The following is a 19,616-nucleotide window of genomic DNA, read 5'->3' as shown; positions in this document are numbered from 1 at the left end:
TCCCAATATAAATTATGCTAACTGCCTAAAACGCAAAATGAGCACAGAGGTAGGACATGTACATGAAGCTATAGATTATCCATGGCATGTTAACGAACCTAAAAGCTGGATTTGGAAAGCAGATATTGAAATATAAAAAGGTATTAAAAACATTTGCTGGGTTGTGAAGCATGTGATTAGCCAATCACCAAAAGTCATTCAGAACTGGCTAACTTCAGTGGCTTATACACACATGTCACTTTCTCTTTGCTATGATTTGCATTGTCTCTTTTAGCCATTGTTTATCAGAATGGAGGGCCTTAGCAAATACACTTCTTGAAAATAAGAAATCTCTCCATTTCCCACTTCTCTAGTAAGTGGCCAGGTACCAAGACAATGGACTGCAGACTGCTTGGATTGAAGGTTTTTCCAGCCTTTTTTTAAAACCAGGGCCCATGACATTCACACTGCATCAACTCTCTGAGGAGGTGGCAACAGTGAGAGCCAGTATGATGGCCTCAAAAACTCAACTAGACTGATGTTACAGAGAGTTCAGAGGCAACCTGATCTCATTTTGCTGAATGCAGCAACCTTAGGGGAGAAATAATTCCCACCATGAACAAGGAACAAAATGTATTTGAATTTAATTTGACACTCCTCTGTATTCTCTGCTGGCAATCTCTTGCTCAAAAGCAATGTGATTGTAATCAACATGAAAAACAGGACAGGAATCCCAAACCTACAGACCAGCTTTCATATCATGCTAGAAGCCCAATGAGAAAACTTAACAGTTTTGTTGGAATACAGTTCATGTGAAGACTGAAAGAGATCTGGCACTGAAATGTCTAAAAGAGCAGTCGTCAGCACCAGTGTGGTTTACTTCAAAAGAAAGCACTGTTTCCGGTCATGATGAAAGGACCACCATTGTTTTCCAGGGAACTCAAACAAAGCCCAGAGCTAAAGCACACCAGCCCTGTGTGACCTCAGGTTTGTTTTTTCCTTTCTTCAGCTATATGTTTCCACTTAGAGCCTCTCATGTTTTACAGAAAATGAAATAAGTAAACAAGCAACTAAAAAATTACGCAACCTGCCTTTTTATTCAGTTTACTTCAATCTAGTTCTCCATAATCAAATGCAGTTGCAACACCATTAAGACACCAAACTTCCCCCTCAGCTCCTTTGCCTTGGAGAAATTTCACAACCAGTACCATTGTACCTTACATACCATTTTCACTACAATATCTTCTCACTTCCTCTCTTCCAAATGATCCACCAGAATCCCTCACTGAAGGAGGGAAGATAAGTGGCTGTGTAGAAACACATATAGTGAGACACATACTTCCATAATCTCAAGATAGCACCCCAGCGTGTTGTCTAGGTGTGTGAGAAGTTGAAACAAGTCAGCACTAGTGGATTTGCTGCACAGGATGCCACACACAAGAGACACCCACACCACGCTTGGGTCTCCCTCCTACATCCTTGCTGCCCATCCCAGGGACCTGGGATGTGGTCACATTTACCCTACAGGCTACTGGCAACCACTAGGAGCCATGGATAATTGTTTCGAAGGAACCTGTCTTATATTAACAGAGACTCAAATTTGATTGGTATTGTTTGCAGCAAAACAGGCAGGGAAAAGAGCTGGGTTTTGGAGTCAGAAGCCCTATAAACAAAACCCCCTAGAGCCTTAAGATAACATGTTTTCCTAAGAGTGCAAGTCTCCCTAAAGCCAAAAACACTTGCTAAGTTTTCTGAGGCAAACACTAACCTGCAGATATATGTATATATATCCCTCTAGCAGAGAGAGCAGGCTGCTTGCTGAAGTGCCTTTGCTATTAATTCCCAAAAAGTGAAAAGCCATGTTGTACAGAGGGAGGCCTTGCCTCACATCGCAGCAACACCTTCAACTTGATGTAACCACTATCACAAAGAAAATGGCATCATTGTTTTGCACATGATATATCAGCAAGGGCAGATGCTTGCTTCTACAAAATTGCAGTCTATGCAGAGTATTCATTCAATTAGTTTGTTTCTTTTTTCAGATGGCCAGAAAATTCTAAATATCAATAATCATTGGGGTTCACTCTTTAGTCTGGGCTTTAAAAAGATGGATGAAGATAAAAACTTGTCAGATTTGATTTGGTTTTGGAAACAATATATTCCACTGAAAATAACTTTATCTTTTTTTCAAAAGTTGTTGGGGCTTTTTTTTTCCAAAATTTGAAGGTGATAGTTTTCCCTGCTTATTAGATCTCCTTTTCTTTGTGAGAACATTTTCATTTCAGCTTTTAAGAAGTGCCAAAACTGCTAATAACACTGAAAAAAACCAGATGTTTCATGATACATAAAATGGACTCCAAATCAACATTTTGATTTTTGTAACAAGCCTTCTATCTACATCAGTGGTAACAAGTCAATCATCTACCATAAAGTCTTTCTAAAATCCTGTATGACAGCCCCTAAAAGGACCAAGACAGCACCATTTAAACAAATGACACTTGCATTTACTACCAACAGGAAGAGATGAAAATAAAAGCAAAGGAAAACGACGTTTGGGGTGCAGAAGCTTCAAGCATCTTCAGAAGAGAGAAATAGAGATAGTGGGTTTAGAAGAGTTTAAATGTTAAGCTGGAACATGATTCAAAAAACAGACTGAGTAATCATGAAAAGACCATCAAAATAGGACTGAGAAAAGTACTTAATGATGGTTAAACACTGAAACAGAGTGTGTTAAGAAATCATGTGAAAAGTGAAGGCCAGCCGAAATACATCATAGCAAGTGGCTTGTTCCAACAAAAATGAAGCACAGGAATTACTTCAGTCTTACAGTCAATTTCACAGTCTCTGTTTGGGACTAAAATATGGAAGAAAAAATTTTAAATGGTGGGCAATCATAAAATTAATGAGTTCATCAATCATTCATCCATGGGTTAATTGCATGTTGAGTAAGAGAGGCAGAAGCCACACTATGGCTGCAGCCTAAATGACCTTCTGAGTGTCATGTGAGCCTTCCACTCCAAATCCATCACTGCCCCTGACCTGATTCTGCAGACACACATATCTCCCAACCTTGATTCATTAAGTCATTTGTCTGCTGTGATAAGTACAGTCCACATGACTAAGTGTACCAACTTTTTCAGAAAGTACCCGCTTCATCACACAAATCCCTGCTCTAGCAGAGACCCAAAACAATATCTACATTGTGTAGCAGAGTAGCATGCAAACACTTCCATCTGGGTCCACAAACACTACAGACAATGCTTTCATGTGGTGCCAGGCTTTTTTAAGCAGCCCAACTGAAAGTTCACTCCTTCCAACCTAAGACCTTGCAAATGCAGCCTGCTTATTTTACAGCCCAAGGTGGCCTGGGTATTTTCACACTGGATCATAATGCAAGTCAAGCTTGCTGGAACAGCTATGTCTGAATTCATGCAATTAACTCATACACAAGTTCTCAGTTTCTCACATCTGAACAAGCCTTTCCTGAACATGAGCATCCAGAACAAATGAGACAATTTCAGATGAAGCTCAATCGGTGAGAAATTGCTTGTTTTTCCTAGCCTGACTGAAGCTAGCATATGCAGCAGATCCTAGGATCATGTATGCTTTTTGCAGGTGGCTTTTTAGCTGTTAATAACTACTGCTCATAAGCCCATCCCTTCATCTGTTCCTTCCAAAGCAACTGGCAAGATCCCAGATTATAGAAGCAAATACTTTGTTATTAGTCTATATGAGTGTAATCTTCCACTCCAAACTCAGGTTTTCTAACACGATTCATCACATCTGTGTCCTTCAACATTTCCAGTGCCCCGCATGTATTGCAATACTGTATGTATTGCCATTTGTCATGACAACCCACAACCTTTGAAGAAGTAAAATGCATCCCAAAGGCAGATTTAAGAGATTTCTACATCTCATTATTTCTCTTCACAGCACTACTTATTTTGAGTCCTCTTTTAGCTTCTTACCCATGTCAGAACTACCTTTTACATTAATCTATTTTTTTCCTGCTTGAATTAATAATTTATTATCAAGTCCCACAACAAATACTTTAATAAATTACAATTTGATTAGTCCCAGATTAGACACAGCTGCAAAATCAGTTTTTAAATGTGCTAGTTTGGGAGATCAGTTTCTTTTCTATAAACACAAGCTGTATTTAATGAAAATTAACACTTACCTCCATTTCTGAAATTGTTCCCTTATTCATAATGTGTTCTATTTTGCAGTCCATCTAGGGGAGATAAACATGTCTGCAGCTACCTGGATGTGTTTCTTTCCCCTTCTTAAATATAAATATAATATTTGCTATGCTCCAGCTCTACAACAGCAGGAAGTATTTGATGTATGCTTTAACATTCTTGTGCATCTGAAACGTCAGGTGGCATTTTTACAGTCCTTTGAGATGGAAACAGTTTTCTCTGTTAAACAGAAATTAAGAGTATTTGGCTCTTAAGAATTTGATCTCTGTAACTGCTGCAGAAACTTCTGCTTCTGCAAGTCTGTTTCTCAATCATCACCATCTGGTGCACACACCTATGTCCTACCTGATCTCCCATACTGAAAACCATGGCAAATGCTCACATGCTTTTGAAGCCAGAACATTGTGAACTGTCATCTTCTAACTGTAAAATATTCCCTCTTCACTCACACAATTTGGGAGCTGCATCAACAACACCAAACAGTGGACAACAGTTGTCTGAAGCCATGTGTCAACAAGTTAGTTCAAAGCAGCGTAGGAACCCCCAAAACCTACTGTAAATCAGCTCCCTGCATTTTAGCCAAAGGAAGATGGCTATGTAGCTGGGCTGGCACCTCAGCATCAGTCTCCAGATCCCTGTTCCCTGTTCCAGCATGCACAGCAATGCAGCTGGCAGGTTGCTCCATTCAGCAAAATGACAGAGAAATGGGAAGTTTCAACTAACAAGCATTTCTCCACTTTCCTTTTTTCTAACCCTCTCCTTTCCTTTCACACTACCCCACACAGAAGCACCTCCAACAACGTTCTCTCCTATGAAAGAGAGAGGAAGCTTGCAAGCAACAGCCAGCAGGGAAGAGGCAACTGCTTCCAAAATGAGATGGTCCTAGAAGGAACTGGGCATATATATATATATATGTTTGTTGCAGCACATGAGCCAGGGAGAAGTAAGAAAACTCTAGAAGGCTGAAATTGTACTTGGCAAACTTTAGTTTTTTTAAACTAACATTTATACTCAGCTACAGCACAGGGTACCTATTATAACAAGCCAGGAGCAAGCAGTTAGCTCAAAACGAAAAAGAATCACAGCATGACCCTTCTGATAAGCCAAAGGCAAACACTTCACTTCAAAAATTGCAGTCTGCAGTTCAGTGACTACATTTTTCAATACATAGTCAAGTTTATGTTCTCTTTTCAACATGGACATCATCAAGGGCCAGAAAAATATGTATTGAGGCCAGAAAGTTATGCCAATGCCATAAATATTAGCTGCTAAACAAGAGTTTCTTGACTGAAGAAACTTATTAGAATATAAACAACAAAAAGTCAAAACCTATGATCAATTAACATGCCCTGTCTTTGTTGAAGTAAATAGGCCAAAGCAATTAGTTAAGTTGTGGCTAACAGTTTCCCTAGCCTTTGATATTTGCATAGTTGATTGCATGTTTGTCTCATACACCAGGCTAAGACAAACACACATGTTGTGGACATTTTATATTTCCAGCTCCCACACATAAATTAATAGTTGAAGTTGATAACAGATATCCCTGGGCATGTGAATTCTGCCTTTTAGAGCTAAGCATAATTTAGACTGACTTGTGGCTTGAGAAAACAGCCAATCCACATACAGACAGAACATTTCTTTCAATTTTTTTCCCCCAAATCTTATGCCAAAAATAAAATGTTTCATGGCCAAGAAGACGGCAAAATTTCAAAAGCATTTTTTTATGAACATAATTTTTGTCTTACATGCTCACTAGTATCAGACTTCATTCCCTTCCATTAAAACTACAATTTTGCACAATCTATATAAAGGATCCTACTGCTTCTCACAGGCAGACCCTCCAGACTCTCACAGATAGTTCTGCAATTTAACATCAGACCTAGAAACCTGAACCTCCATTTGGACTTCTCGTTACCCGTCTCTCTGTCTCAGGGAGCACCAAGAGCCGTACAATTCCTTCATTACAAGGTTTAGAGAAAATTTGGCCAACCCAGGACACTATACTGAGAGAGTGATTGCCCATTGGAATGGGCTGCCTGGGTAGGTGGTGGAGTCACCATCATTGGAGGTTTTCAGGAGAAGACTTGATGGGGTGCTTGGTGCCGTGGGTTAGTTGTTTAGGTGGTGTTGGATTGGTTGATGGGTTGGATGCAATGATCTTGAAGGTCTCTTCCAACCTGGTTTATTCTATGTATTCTATGTATTCTATTCTATAAACCTTTAGTTGATCACAGAAGGAGGAATCAGACCTAAAAAGCATCATTTGGGGGCGGGGGGGAGGGGTCAAAGTTTTGAATTCAAGCAGCAGTGTTGTGGACAAAACTATCATGGTAACAAACACAGCAGGCAGTATGGGTGGTGTAAAATGCCAAGGAACTGAAAATCTAATAGAGGCAGCCAAAACCCTCCAAAGGGGATCACAAATGTTACACTTCCCTCTTTCCAAATTTCCAACACAAGGTTTTACAGAAGTGATTTTGTTTACAGGAAGTTTAGGGAAGACACCTACATTTTAAAAACATCATCACTGGGTGGGGGGAAATCCAATCAGTATAATAAGCTAATGTCTAGAAATTAACCATGTCAATACAATGGTAAAAAAAAAAAAACATTCTCTCCTTTCAAGAAAAGCATTACATTTGTTAAATATAAAAAGAACAGTTGCCATTTTTCTTGCTGGCCCGCAGCCAGAGCACATTTCCTTAGCCATGGCCTTCAAAATTTCTCTTAGAAACTACATTGCTGCAATAAACAAAGTCAGTTTTCTCTCCTTCTTCCCTGAGCTCTTATTTTGCTCTCACCCATAATGCACACATTTTCCTCCTCTCTTTTGTGGCTCTGAACAAGTTGGAGTTTTCAAGAAGTAACTAATACTGCCTTCTGCAACAGCCTCTTCTATTAACCTTCCCCTCTCACTGCTCTGAGAAGCTGAAGAACACAAATAAACAAAACGACAAAGAATTGATATATACAGTTCGTTCTGCTGCATTTTCAGATCCAGTATGAAAAAGACATTTTTTATCACTTGTTACCATGATTTTTTTCCCTCTCTGCTCTTTCCACTACAATCACAGCTGCTGTGTCACTACTAAGTCACACCAGTTTTCTTTACACTTTCATTTTTCCAAGACTAAAGTTGAAACAGTCCTGGATCTGATCACAAGGAAGACTCACTTTCATTGTCTCAAATTATTTTCATTTCAGTGAGAGTGAGATCAAGATGCTGACTCAACTCTCTGTCTACATAATATGCATCAATGTGTTTCTCCTGGAGTATTCACATGTGCTGCTGATGAGTTTCTCGCACCACTACTACTGGGAAATCCTCTCTCTCTATTCTCCTCCAATATGCACAAGATATAATTACTTGATAATGGCAGAGAGACAAAGCATACATGTTTGGGAGAAAATAAGCTTTTATTAAAATTACTCTTTCTGCCTCCTTCCCCACCCTAAACTGGCTACTTTCTTTGCTTTAGCTAACAATCTGGTTGCCTGAGATTGTTAAAAATTAAAGTGGTATCTTTTTCCATGGTTTTACAATACCTTTGGACAGGTGCCCAGATCCCTACTACTCAGCTATCATGATACTACAGGACCAGAAAGGGCAATAAACACTGTAATAGCATCTTCTGATATAAGTATACATCTTACACCTGCTTGGCTAAAGTGTTTTCAGCTGCCAGGGATCAAATTTGGGTACCTTCTGAAAACATAAGAGTAAGGAGTGGTAGCTTCCTATTCATTTACTAAACAGAGGGATGAAAAGAGTCTCTCACCATCCCTATCTGGCCAAGAAAAAGTCTTTCTCACTGTCATAAATTCATTTATTGAGATACATTTATGAAGCCTCACTTTCTTTACTGGAGGAGTTGTAACAATATCCTATGGATATCACAGCCAGTGAATGAAGGAGCAATCAATGAATACAACTGGTTTTGTAATTAGATCCACAGCCAAAGATTATTACTATGAGGACCAAAACTGTGTGCAGATATACGCTTATTTTATCAGAGCTCCAGGGGTCATACCATTATTGTGAATGCATCACAATTTGAGAGCTGTTTAATCTGTGACATGATTTTCATAACAGCTGTACCATACAAGCCAGACAGATGCCTCCAGAGTATTTTCTTTTTCTTTTTCTCCCTCTGCCCCCAAAAAGACATTTTCAGCTCAATGGCAATAGGCAAATCACAGTATCTATCACTGTCCTCACTTCTCCATCTATGAAATAAGGATAATAGCACTTGCTTCCTTCAGTAGGAAACCCATAACAAAAATTAAAAAGGGGGGGACAATTTTATTATCCAGCATCAGATGCAGCTTGCTCTACTTTCCTGGATCTCATGCCTCCATGGTTCCAGGCTTTGAGCAGTACAGACAGACTCCCCCAGGAAGAGTAGAAAAGCAGCAACAGTGCAGCTCCCAGTAGCTCATTATTTTGTTGAGAGAAAGCTGCAAAACAGCAGAACTCCTTTATCTTTTATAGCTATCTTTCCTCAAAAGTAATACAATTTCATTAAATGCTTGAGTTTTGATTTGCCTGAGTTGATTATCAGGTTGCAGACTCTTTGGAGTTGGAGACTCTTTTGGTTTTTTTTACTTTTTTTTTTAACCTTTTTTTTTTAAGTGTAAACTATTTCCCAGAGTCTGACTGGAGGTTAAATGAAATAGCACATTTTATTTCCTTTACTCATTATGACTCCCTGTCACATTTGCTGGCACTCTAAAACATGCAGGGAAGTCAAAGCCTACTTCAGCTGAAAGCACGTGGCCTCTCACCTATGCCCTCTATTAATATTTTTGAGGGAGTGCCTTCTTTCTTTCCTCCTCCTCCCCCCAGAGAAATTATCTCCTTGCTCCAAGTGACAAATCTCAGGGCATTGGGACATCTATGAAAACGTTAATGAGGAAAACATTAATTCAGCAAAACCAAATGTGACATGCAAAAGAAATTTGTTTCAGCCTCATTGTAACACAGGGCTGGAATGTGTTTTTAAATCGTTCACCTCCAAAAGCAGTTAGTGAGCAGAAGGCAGCTCTTGTGTAGCATGTTAACTCCACTTTGTCAGTCAAGAAAGCAAAAGGCATCTCTGAGGCCCATACACCCTCTGGAATGATACCAGTTAGCAAAGGAAGAGGAAAGCCCAGGCACATATTCTGCAATTGATATTCATTGATATTTCATAGCTGGAAAATGCTTTTGAGTCTAACTATAAACCTAACTCTGCCAAGTTTGCCACTAAATCATGTCACTAAGCACCATATCTGCGTGTCTTTTGAATACCTCCAGGGGTGGTGACTCCACCACTTCTCTGGGCAGTTCCAGTGATCAACAGTTTCGGTGAAGAAATTTTTCATAATGTCCAATCTAAAACTCCCCTAGTGCAATTTGAGTCCATGACTTCTATCACTTCTTACCCCCACCTCACAACTCACTTTCAGGTACTTCACAGCCATTTTTACTCTGCACAATTTGACAACCACTCCCTACCTTGAATTCACCAAAAGACATTCACCATGGCATTTAATGGTAGCAAAAAGTGGGCTGGGAAGAATAGAATAGAATAGAATAGAATAGAATAGAATAGAATAGAATAGAATAGAATAGAATAGAATAGAATAGAATAGAATAGAATAGAATAGAATAGAATAGAATAGAATAGAATAGAAGCAGCACCTCTCTCTTTTCTGGTGTCATGGCTCAGGCACAGCCAGCAGCCAAGCCTGATGTAGCTGCTCATACAACTGCCCCACCAACACCAACCCTTTCCCTGATGGGACAGGAAGGAAAATCTGGAGAAAAAGGTGCATTTCCATGGGTTTAGATAAGGAGAGTTTAACAGCAGGGCACAGAGAGATAACAACAATTAGGAGAACCATAATACTAATGGGCAGTATATACAGGAGTACATACAGCAAGTAATACAAAACACAAGACTGACCACCATGGCCAGAGCCAGCACAGCCCAGCCTGGCCCATCCACCTGATCCTGCCTCATTGAAGCCATGTCAATGATGCCAAGTCACAGTCACCTGTGACTGTGATAACACCTGTACTTGCCCCTAGCTGCCATACAGCAAGCATGACATCAGTATGGTATCAGATACCCATTGGCTGGCTCAGCTGGCTGTCTTGCCAGCACCTAGTGAAGGGGAAGAAAGAAAAGAAAGAAGAACAATAGTTGCCAAACCCAGGACATCCAGTATGGGAGACTGCCAACATTCACCATGACCATATCACTGCTAGTAAGGAGCAATGTATTTCGACAGCTGCAGCGAAGCAGTGTCAGGCACAGCTGGTGAACAGCTGCATTCTGTGACAGCATCTCACAGTGGTGCCTCCATCTACAGGAGTTTATTCTAGAAAAAAGAAAGAAGAGAAGAAAGTGCAGTCACCTTCACCTGGCAGGACAGAAACTGAGGGATAGAGAGATAAATTTATTTGCTTGCTTTGTGGCCACTAGACTGTTGAGCTCTTTTGCTGTATTCCATATGTCCATTTTGGAAGTCAATACAGAGCTGCATAATTGCAACAAAATCTTGGTAGCTGCAGAATAGGCCTGCACATGTCTGTAGTACTATTCAAAATGACATTGTACTGCAGCTGCCTTCTAGCCATGCAACAGGTCAAAATACATTCAATTTTTAAAAGCCTATTTTCATCAACCCAGGGAGGGCTAGAATGTGTTTTTGTGACTGATTAGTCTTCTGCATTATCATCCTCATCTGCTGGAAGGTATAGGGGAAAAAAGAAGAAATTCCATTCAAATCAAAAATTCTTGCTATTTGACATCCTGGCTGTAATTTGATGGTCTATATTTCACCCTGTTCTTTCAATTATACTTCCAAGTCTCCTCTACATTCCTTTATCCTTGTGTATACATTTTTAAAGAGAATCTCCTTATGAGTCTTTCTGCACCTTCTGTGTCAGGTCACAAAGTTCACTTGAGACTCTTTTTAAACTGAAAAAAAAACGAAGTCCACTCTTCAAACTGGAAGATAGCATTCATCAGGATGAAGGAGAATCAAACTCATTGCTACCCTGGGGGTCCAAACAGAAGGACTAGATAGTCAAAGAGGGGGAAAAATATTTTTTAAAATAATAACAATTAAATCTGGGGGTACTTAAGGCCATCATCTTTGGTGTAGAGAGTTGACAGCTACTTAAGAATAATGAAACGATTCAAGGACTATTTCTCAGTTTAATCAAGACTCAGATAACAAAAGGCAACAGGTCATATGCAAAAAACTTTCCTCAAAGTTGTCTTCTCAAATCCCAACAGCTAAAGAGCTTTCTTTCTTTCTTTTTTTTTAATGAAATCCAGATTCTGTATCACAGAATAAAGCAGTAGATGCCAGAAAGATAAGATTGCATCTAGGAAGAAAGAAGTCGGCATCTTTAATCTCTAAAGGGAGGCTACAGCCCTTAATGAAGTTGAACTACTGCTGGAAGGCATTTTTTATTCAAATTGAGTTCTTATTAACATATAAATAAGGTAATTTGGAAAAAAAATCTTGAAAAAAAGAAAAAAAAAAAGCAGGCTGAGAACAGCTCCAATTTGTTATTGATCTACTGCTTGGTTGTTTCCAGATAGTATCCTTTTCCACTTCTCTTGAAACCAGACTGTTTTTCAGCTTTGGTCCTTAAATCACAGCAACCAGGCTCATGCTGAAGCACTTTGAGAACAGTCTCTTTCAGATTTTGGGCAACCAGTTAGTCACACAAGCTTAGTGCTCATTTACCAGCAGAAATTAAAAGAAAGGGGAAAATCATTTACCTTGTTTATTCCTTTATTTATTTTTATTGATTTTAAAATCAAAATGCAAATCCTGGAAGATCTGTCTTCAGATCCTGTCTATGTATGATAGCTCAGGTATTGATTTCTGTTTCCTACTCCTCAAGACAACCCTAGCTAGAGCTCAAACACTTCTCAGGCACTCACCTCAATCACCCATACCAAGAATTTTCCTCATACTATAGATACTTCCAAAGGCCTCAAAGGGCCTTTCTTGGAAGATGGGATTATTATGCCCTACTAAATATTTAAGTTTTGTATACTACATGATTAGTTTCCACATGAAATGTGGAGAAACTGCCACATTAAAGTGTAGTACAATATTTACAGCATTCAGATATGCAAGTTTTGAGACAAAAAGAATTTTTCCAATCCAGCAGAGAGGGAATGTGAATGAGGACTCCCTCATTAAATATCCTCTGCAAAAGACTACTAAGTAAGGGCAAGGCAGTACAACATAATCTCACTGCTCTTTTCTCCCTTGCCCATAAACTCTTCAGCTTATCTTGCAGTTATGTATAGCTATATACATCTTCTAACTACATTTCTCAGTGAAGCAAATATTTGACAACAGACTTTTCTTGAGAACGTGTCTCTCAGCAGACTTGTTAAGACAGTCCTTTTTTATTTCCATGTGTGAAATAAACTGTTCATAAGCACTTCAACCATGATAAAGGCAGGATTTTTTAGAACAAAATTCCAAATGTTTCTGTTCCCTGCATGCTGCACTCAGGGATATCTAAGAGATTCAAGTGAGAGGCCTCCAGAGCTAAAACCGTATTCCTAGAATTGAAACCCAGGTGATCTCTGTAGAGTCTCCTGATAAGTGGAGCCCTAGGGATCACATTGCTTAGACTACTTGGGATGTGTGTTTTACCCTTCCTCATGCAGACTGACATTTCTTCTCCTAATCTTCTGTACTTCTATTACGTGCAGAAATTCAGTACTGTATTTCCCCATATGAAGAAATTGGCAAGGAAAGTGTACTCTTGGCAGAAGTTTGCTCTGGGATTATGCCAATAAACAATCATTTTCTGGTTGCCACAAGCACTCCATTATTTTTGGTTTGTCCATTCAGTCTACTCCAGTTCAGCTCTGTTATTGCTTCTTAATAAACCTTTATTATCAGGGGCTTAAGCCTCAGTCATGTGAATCCATGTTCAGCTGGGACTTGGTATTCAGGGACCCAGTCCGAGTATCTTAGGAAAAAAAACACAAAATTCAAACACTTACTTCACCACAGGACAGAGACAATGGAATTTCTCTGGCTGCAAATTATATTTGTACTTAAGGAAAGCTGCATTTTGAGGCTTGCTTTATAAACAACACTTGGAGGCTTTGGCTCTTACTGAGAAGAGAATTGCGACAGCTGTCTCTTGTCTTCACATCCTTTTTTGCATGTATAGTTCTGTTGTTTACAGCAGAAATGGCTTTAATTTCCTCATCCATTTTTAATCACCTACTTTTGAGGCTAGATTTAGGAGGTAAAAATCCAAAACTCAAAAGAACCTCAAGCCTCACACTGGCGTAGATACTGAGCAGTGACGGTACCTGAGACAGCTCCTCCTCCTGTGGCATGCTGCTCAACTGACTTGGTGCCTGCTGAGGAAGCAGCTCAAGCCATTTGTCTGTACAGCATGGGCTTTACAGCTTTGATCCAGGCACCTCAGTTCTCCTAGAAAGCAGCAGGCAGGCTGTATCGATATGAGCACCACAAACAGACACCAAATTAGTGAGGTGACCAGCTTCAGAGTTTGCATTTTAAGCAACTGAAGTCAACTTCCTTGCTACTCAGATAAGAGAAATGGTTTGCCCAGAGTAAAACCTAGCCTGTAGGGTGTGCCTCTGAAAAAGCTTACAGACACCTCCTTTGTGTACCCCATAATCATAAACCCTTTAATGTTTAAGCTGTTCTTCCTTTTCTCTCCCCAGAATCATAGAATCATCGAGGTTGGAAAAGACCTCTAAGATCACCAAGTCCAAGCGCCAACCCATGGCCAATGAACCATGTCCCAAATCTACACATTCTTTTAACACCTCCAGAGATGGGGACTCCACCACTTCATTGAGCAGCCTGTTCCAATGTTTGACAATTCTTCCAGTAAAGAAATTTTTCTTAATATCCAATCTAAACCTCCTCTGGTACAACTTGACCATTTCTCCCAGTGAACTAGCACTAAGATGAGAAGAAGAGAGTGAGCCCTACCTCATTACAACCTCCTTATTCTTTCCAATAAAGATGTAAAAGCCATTAATCATAGCAATGTATTGGCCCCAAGGTGAGAGTCTTTAAGCAGTACCTATGCAGGGCAGGAGTAGCAGCATATATGCACTTCAGATGAAGTAAGTATAGCATCTGTCTGCTCTAATGCAGCAAGTTCTCTTTGTGCAAGTTGGATTCCACTGTAGTTACAGTGGCAGCCTCTAGAAATGAACATTTACATGCAAAAGTGTTTATCATCCATAGATCAAATCACACAGCATTGTCCCCATAGAAAATGACCTCTAAGGCCATTGAGTCCAACCATTGACCTGATACCACTATGGCCATTAAACCATCTCCTTAAGTGCCATGTCTACACAGTTTTTTTTGCACCTCCAGGGGTGGTGACTACCCCACCTCCCCGGGCAACTTATTCCAATAAGTTGCCTGACCACTTTTTCAGTAAAGAATTTTTTTCCTAATATCCAATCTAAATCTCCCCTGGTGCAACTTGAGGCCATTTTCTCTCATTCTGTCATTTGATATAAGGAAGAAAAGACCAACACCCACCTCACTACAAGCTGCATTCAGTTAATTGTAGAACATAAGAAGGTCTCCTCTCAGCCCCTTCTTCTCCAGACTAAACAATCTCAGTTCCCTCAGGAGCTACTCACAGCACTTGTACTCCTGACTCTTCACCAGCTTCACTGCCCTTCTCTGGACATGATCCAGCAATCCCATGTCCTTCTTGTAGTGAGGGACCCAAAACTGAACACAGTATTTGAAGTGCAGCCTCACCAGTGCTGTGTACAGGGGCATGATCATTTCCCTACTCCTGCTGGCCACACCATTCCTGATACAGGCCAGGATGCTGTTGACCTGAGCACTTTGCTGGCTCTTGTTCAGCCAGCTGTCAGCCAGCAGTCCCAGGCCTTTTTCTGCTGTGGTATATGTGGTTGTTATGATTTCTGTAACACAAAATAGAAGTTCAGTTTCAATGAGCCTCCCAAGAACATGGTCAATTTTACCCACTGAGTTCTGTCATTTCTAATTTTTGTGAATTTGCAAGAAACAGTGATGGGGGGGAAGGGGGAAAGTGTGAATTAAACTGCAACAGCTGGATAGTTAAGCACTTGAGAGGAGTGGGATAAGGAAAGAAGAAAAGGTGGGGAGTGTTAACTCTTGATAGTTTTGGTGGAAAGTTATGACAAGTCATGATTCCTGCCCAGCTCAAACATATAATGCAATCAGTCTGGTTCTTGTGCCAGCAATACAGCTGCCACCACCAATGGGAGTGATTTGCCAAGAAATACTCCAGGATTCTACTGCAAAAACCTTAACCACAAGCTTAGTATCATTTATCATGAATTAAATGCATGATTTCTCATTAGGAAGGTAATTCAAAGGTCCATGAGGTAGACTCATCAGCGGTATCTGTGTAGGTGCAATACAGCATTGCCCTCTGCTGGATTTTAAGCTGCCTATTCATGCATGTGTTGCCTTCAGCTGAGCTAGAAAGGATTATTTTTAAACAAGCACTGTACTAATTATCATAAGAGAATATCTTGGCACCCAGTAAGGGATGGAATAGTGAATTAATGCTTATTATTAAACTGTTTTCTTTTTTCCACAAGACTCTGTGAGACAAGGCCAGTGTTGACTCATTCAACCCTTGCCTGGTCCATCAACAGTCAAGAGTATTCTGCATTCACCAAACACAGACAGCATCAGTTCACAGCCAGATCAACAACATCTTAACAGGCAGAGGCTGAATTTTAGGTGAACTCTGCATAAACCCATGCCATGGTTCTGTTACCTACAAGAACTGGCCATCTTACATGACTATCACATCAAATGGGGTGTTTTTCCACACCCAGCATTCTTACTAGATGAAAGCATGCTGCCACCAGCCCTTTTCTGGGTGTCTCCTCCTGAAAAGTCTATTTCCAGTCCCTTCATAGGTATGAACATGGAGACTATGTCAGTGTAGACTGATGTAGGATGAGCATGACAAGAAAGAGGAATGGCAGACTAGATACAGCAATATAGTGTAAGGCAAACCTGTTTGTGCATTCTTGCTATTCAGCACCTACCATTTGCTGCTGTCTCTTCTCTGGCTTATTGACATTTGGTATAATTAATCAAATGCACCAACATAGGCATATAGGTATGCAGGAACACCTGTATGTGTAAACACATATTTGAACACAGCTGCCTGGAATAGCCTAATTATAACCATATGATTTAGATAAAAGCAACAGATTCCACTTCTGTACTTTTTAGGCTATTATTCTTGATGATCATATGAAAGACACAGCAGGGCATTTTGCATTCTGTATCTTGATGCTGTGCAAAATGGGACTACATCCAGAGCATCAGGACATCCAGTAATTCAGACTAATATATGGGAAAGAGCAAAGTCAGTAAAATACTCTTTCTCAGAAATAGAAAGTGCGAAAAGAAAGCTCTTTTCCATTTGTACTAATTTCCACCCCACAGTCTACTCTTGCTCATCTTAAATGTTCCTTTATTTGGTTTCTTTACACTTTGCTTTTTCAAAACATCATTCTATCTTTCTTTCAAGGTATACCTTAGTTTCCCATTCCAATCTTGTTCTAATATTTTACTCATTTCCCTCTCCCACCAAAAATATGTGCTGTGTGCTCTCTTCACAATAGCTATTCTGCAAAAAACAGCCACTTCTATCCCTAGTTTTCTTAGTATTCCAACTCTGTTATGTATCTGTTTCACAGTAGTTGCTGAGGAAGCCACTCACTCGTCTCCATATGTGATGTTGTTAATAATTACAACAACAACAATAATAAAAAATCAATTTCTAAAGATACTTTCTTGCTTTGTTGTTTGAAGAGAATGCTCTTTCTAATCTGCTTCTCCCTGTAAGGTACTCTGCAGTTCTCTGTGGGAGGCTTCTTGCTAAAAATAAACATCAGGATTTGTTTTCTCTTATGTTGCTGCTAATAAAATTTTGCCTGTATAACATTTCACCATTTCATTTTGCTGCATTTCCAAAGCCCTTTGCCTTTTTTCCTGCTCTTGCCTGGTCAAGCCAAAAGCAATGATTGTATTTTCATATGAAATTTATCAACCCCAGCCACATGCAAGGAAAATAAAAAGCAAACCCCACATTGTTTGGTCTCTTGAAAGAAGTTATCAGCAAGAGTCAAGATTTTATAATTTAGCAAATTCAGTTTACAAACTGTGCAAAGCAGGGAACCAGCTTGTAATAAAAGGTTTGGGTCACTCAGACATGAACATGCGAAGAATGTAATTAAAAGCTGACAGATACAAGATAAGAATTATATACCTAGGGAAGGGCGGGGGGGGGTAAGGGGAAAGAAAGACAAAAGTGATGATAAGGTCCATATCATCCACAAGTCAATTCTTAAAAAAAAAGCCTACCCAGATGCCAAAGCAGACTAGGTAGGCATTTAATATGATTTACAGCATCAGCCCATTTTTTTTCCCCCTGCCATGTGTTTTATTTAATTATGTATACTTGTACAAATGAGTAGGTAAAATGATCCATTATCATTTTATATTCACCTTGAAAAAGTGACTGAACAATTTGCAAAGCTATGAAATAGATCTTGTAAAGATGACAGAAACCTGAACATGTAGTAATTAAAAAATAGGACCAATTATCAATTGTTTTGGCCAGCAGTTGCTTTGGCCAGTGATACAGATGATCTCTCCAGTTTAAGACTGAGTCATAATCACAGAATCACAGAATCACCAAGGTTGGAAGAGACCTCAAAGATCATCAACTCGACCTGTCACCGCAGACCCCATGACTAAACCATGGAGCCAAGTGCCACATCCAATCCCCACTTGAACACCTCCAGGGACAGTGACTCCACCACCTCTGTGGGCAGCCCATTCCAATGGTGAACAACTCTCTCAGTGAAGAACTTTCTCCTCACCTTGAATGCAAAAGGTTCAGCAAAGCAGACAGATGCAAGAGAATATACTAAATTCTCAACATGTTACACTCAGGTGCACTCTCTGCTTTACATTTTCAAGCATAACCATTTCACTGGGGAAAGGGAAATAAAAAAAACAACACCACAAAATAACCCCACTGCTATTTAAAGTGTAAGTTACAAAGACAAACTTTACTTAACACTATGCATGTTCTTGAACTTTGGACACACTGAACACTATGAGTGGTTCTATTACAGTGCTCTGAATTGTTTTAAGTTGGAAAATGCTTGGCGATGATGATACATCAAAATGTGAAAAATCTCCATGTGACCACTGTCCTGTCTTGAACCTATCTGCAGGTAAACATATACCAATCAACAAAAAAAAAAACAAACCACAAGCAAAGAAACAAATAGAACAGTGGCAACATATCTCTAATACTTCTTAACAGCAGTGTCAGAAAGCCAATGCTAGCAATGCAAGCTACCACACTGTTGAGCCTTCTTTTCTTTCCCAGGGTGTGGGTGTCCCAAATGTCTTGGCACATTCCAAAGTGATTTACATAGTCCCTGGAAGACAGGACTGGAATGGAAGGACTCTGGCATGATCCAACATCCTTTGAAGTTAAATGTATCCAACTTAAAAAGGTGAAAAAAAAGCTTATTCTCTTTACAGCTATACCATATAACTGACTTTGGAAAATATTGCCTACAAGCAGGTAGCAAAAAATCTTAATGTGGATTTCAAAATATCTTGCCTAAAAGGGGCAGTGGTACTTAAACTTTTCTGGCACTTTTTTCTAGTTCCTATCAGAGAAAATACCTATAAGAACCAAATTCTAGTTTCAAGTGCAGTAAGGTGTGAGTAAGGTAGTACAGTCCTACCCCAAAAAGAAAAACCGTTAGACTGACAATGTCCACTCAGATCTCGTGGCACCATGAAATATGGAAAAATTAAAAAGCAATGCTGATAAAAGAGCAAGAAATGACCTTCCACTGTTGAAACTTTCTGAAAATTATGATACATATTAGTGTTCATTACATACTAAAAAAAAGCAGAGCTGGAAGGTTCTTCGATGATCTCAAAGGTCTTTTCCAACCTGGTTAATTCTACTCTATTCTACTCTACTCTGTTCTATTCTACTCTATTCATTTACAAACAAAGCCTAAAGTATTAGCCAGTTTCAGGTACACATTCCCTTCCAATCTCAACTTCTGCACAAATAATAATAAACCACACAAACAAACAAACAAGGAAAACAACACCAACCACCTTCAAAATACCCAAGGCACCCACTGTAGGATCTTCTCTCCCATATGCAACTACAGCTTCACATGTTAGCCTCTGTAATGTTGCATGTTGTAGAAAGTAAAAACTGACATTAAATAATCTTGCTACCCTTAATGAATGAAGGTGGAGATGCCACAAGCTCCATGATTTTTTGTTTCTAGTAGCCTGTTGTGTTGATAGGGTTAACAAGGCCCAGGC

General features: G+C 39.6%; 1 protein-coding gene across 1 annotated transcript in view; it reads right to left on the bottom strand.

The window, feature by feature from the left end:
* Positions 1 to 19,616, bottom strand: part of PTN (pleiotrophin) — a 69,786-nt gene that overhangs the window by 20,421 nt on the left and 29,749 nt on the right. The gene's annotated exons all lie outside the window — the stretch shown is intronic.

Source organism: Dryobates pubescens, chromosome 15, assembly GCF_014839835.1.
Source record: "Dryobates pubescens isolate bDryPub1 chromosome 15, bDryPub1.pri, whole genome shotgun sequence".
Taxonomy (NCBI): Eukaryota; Metazoa; Chordata; class Aves; order Piciformes; family Picidae; genus Dryobates; species Dryobates pubescens.
This window is presented reverse-complemented; position numbering and strand designations above follow the sequence as displayed.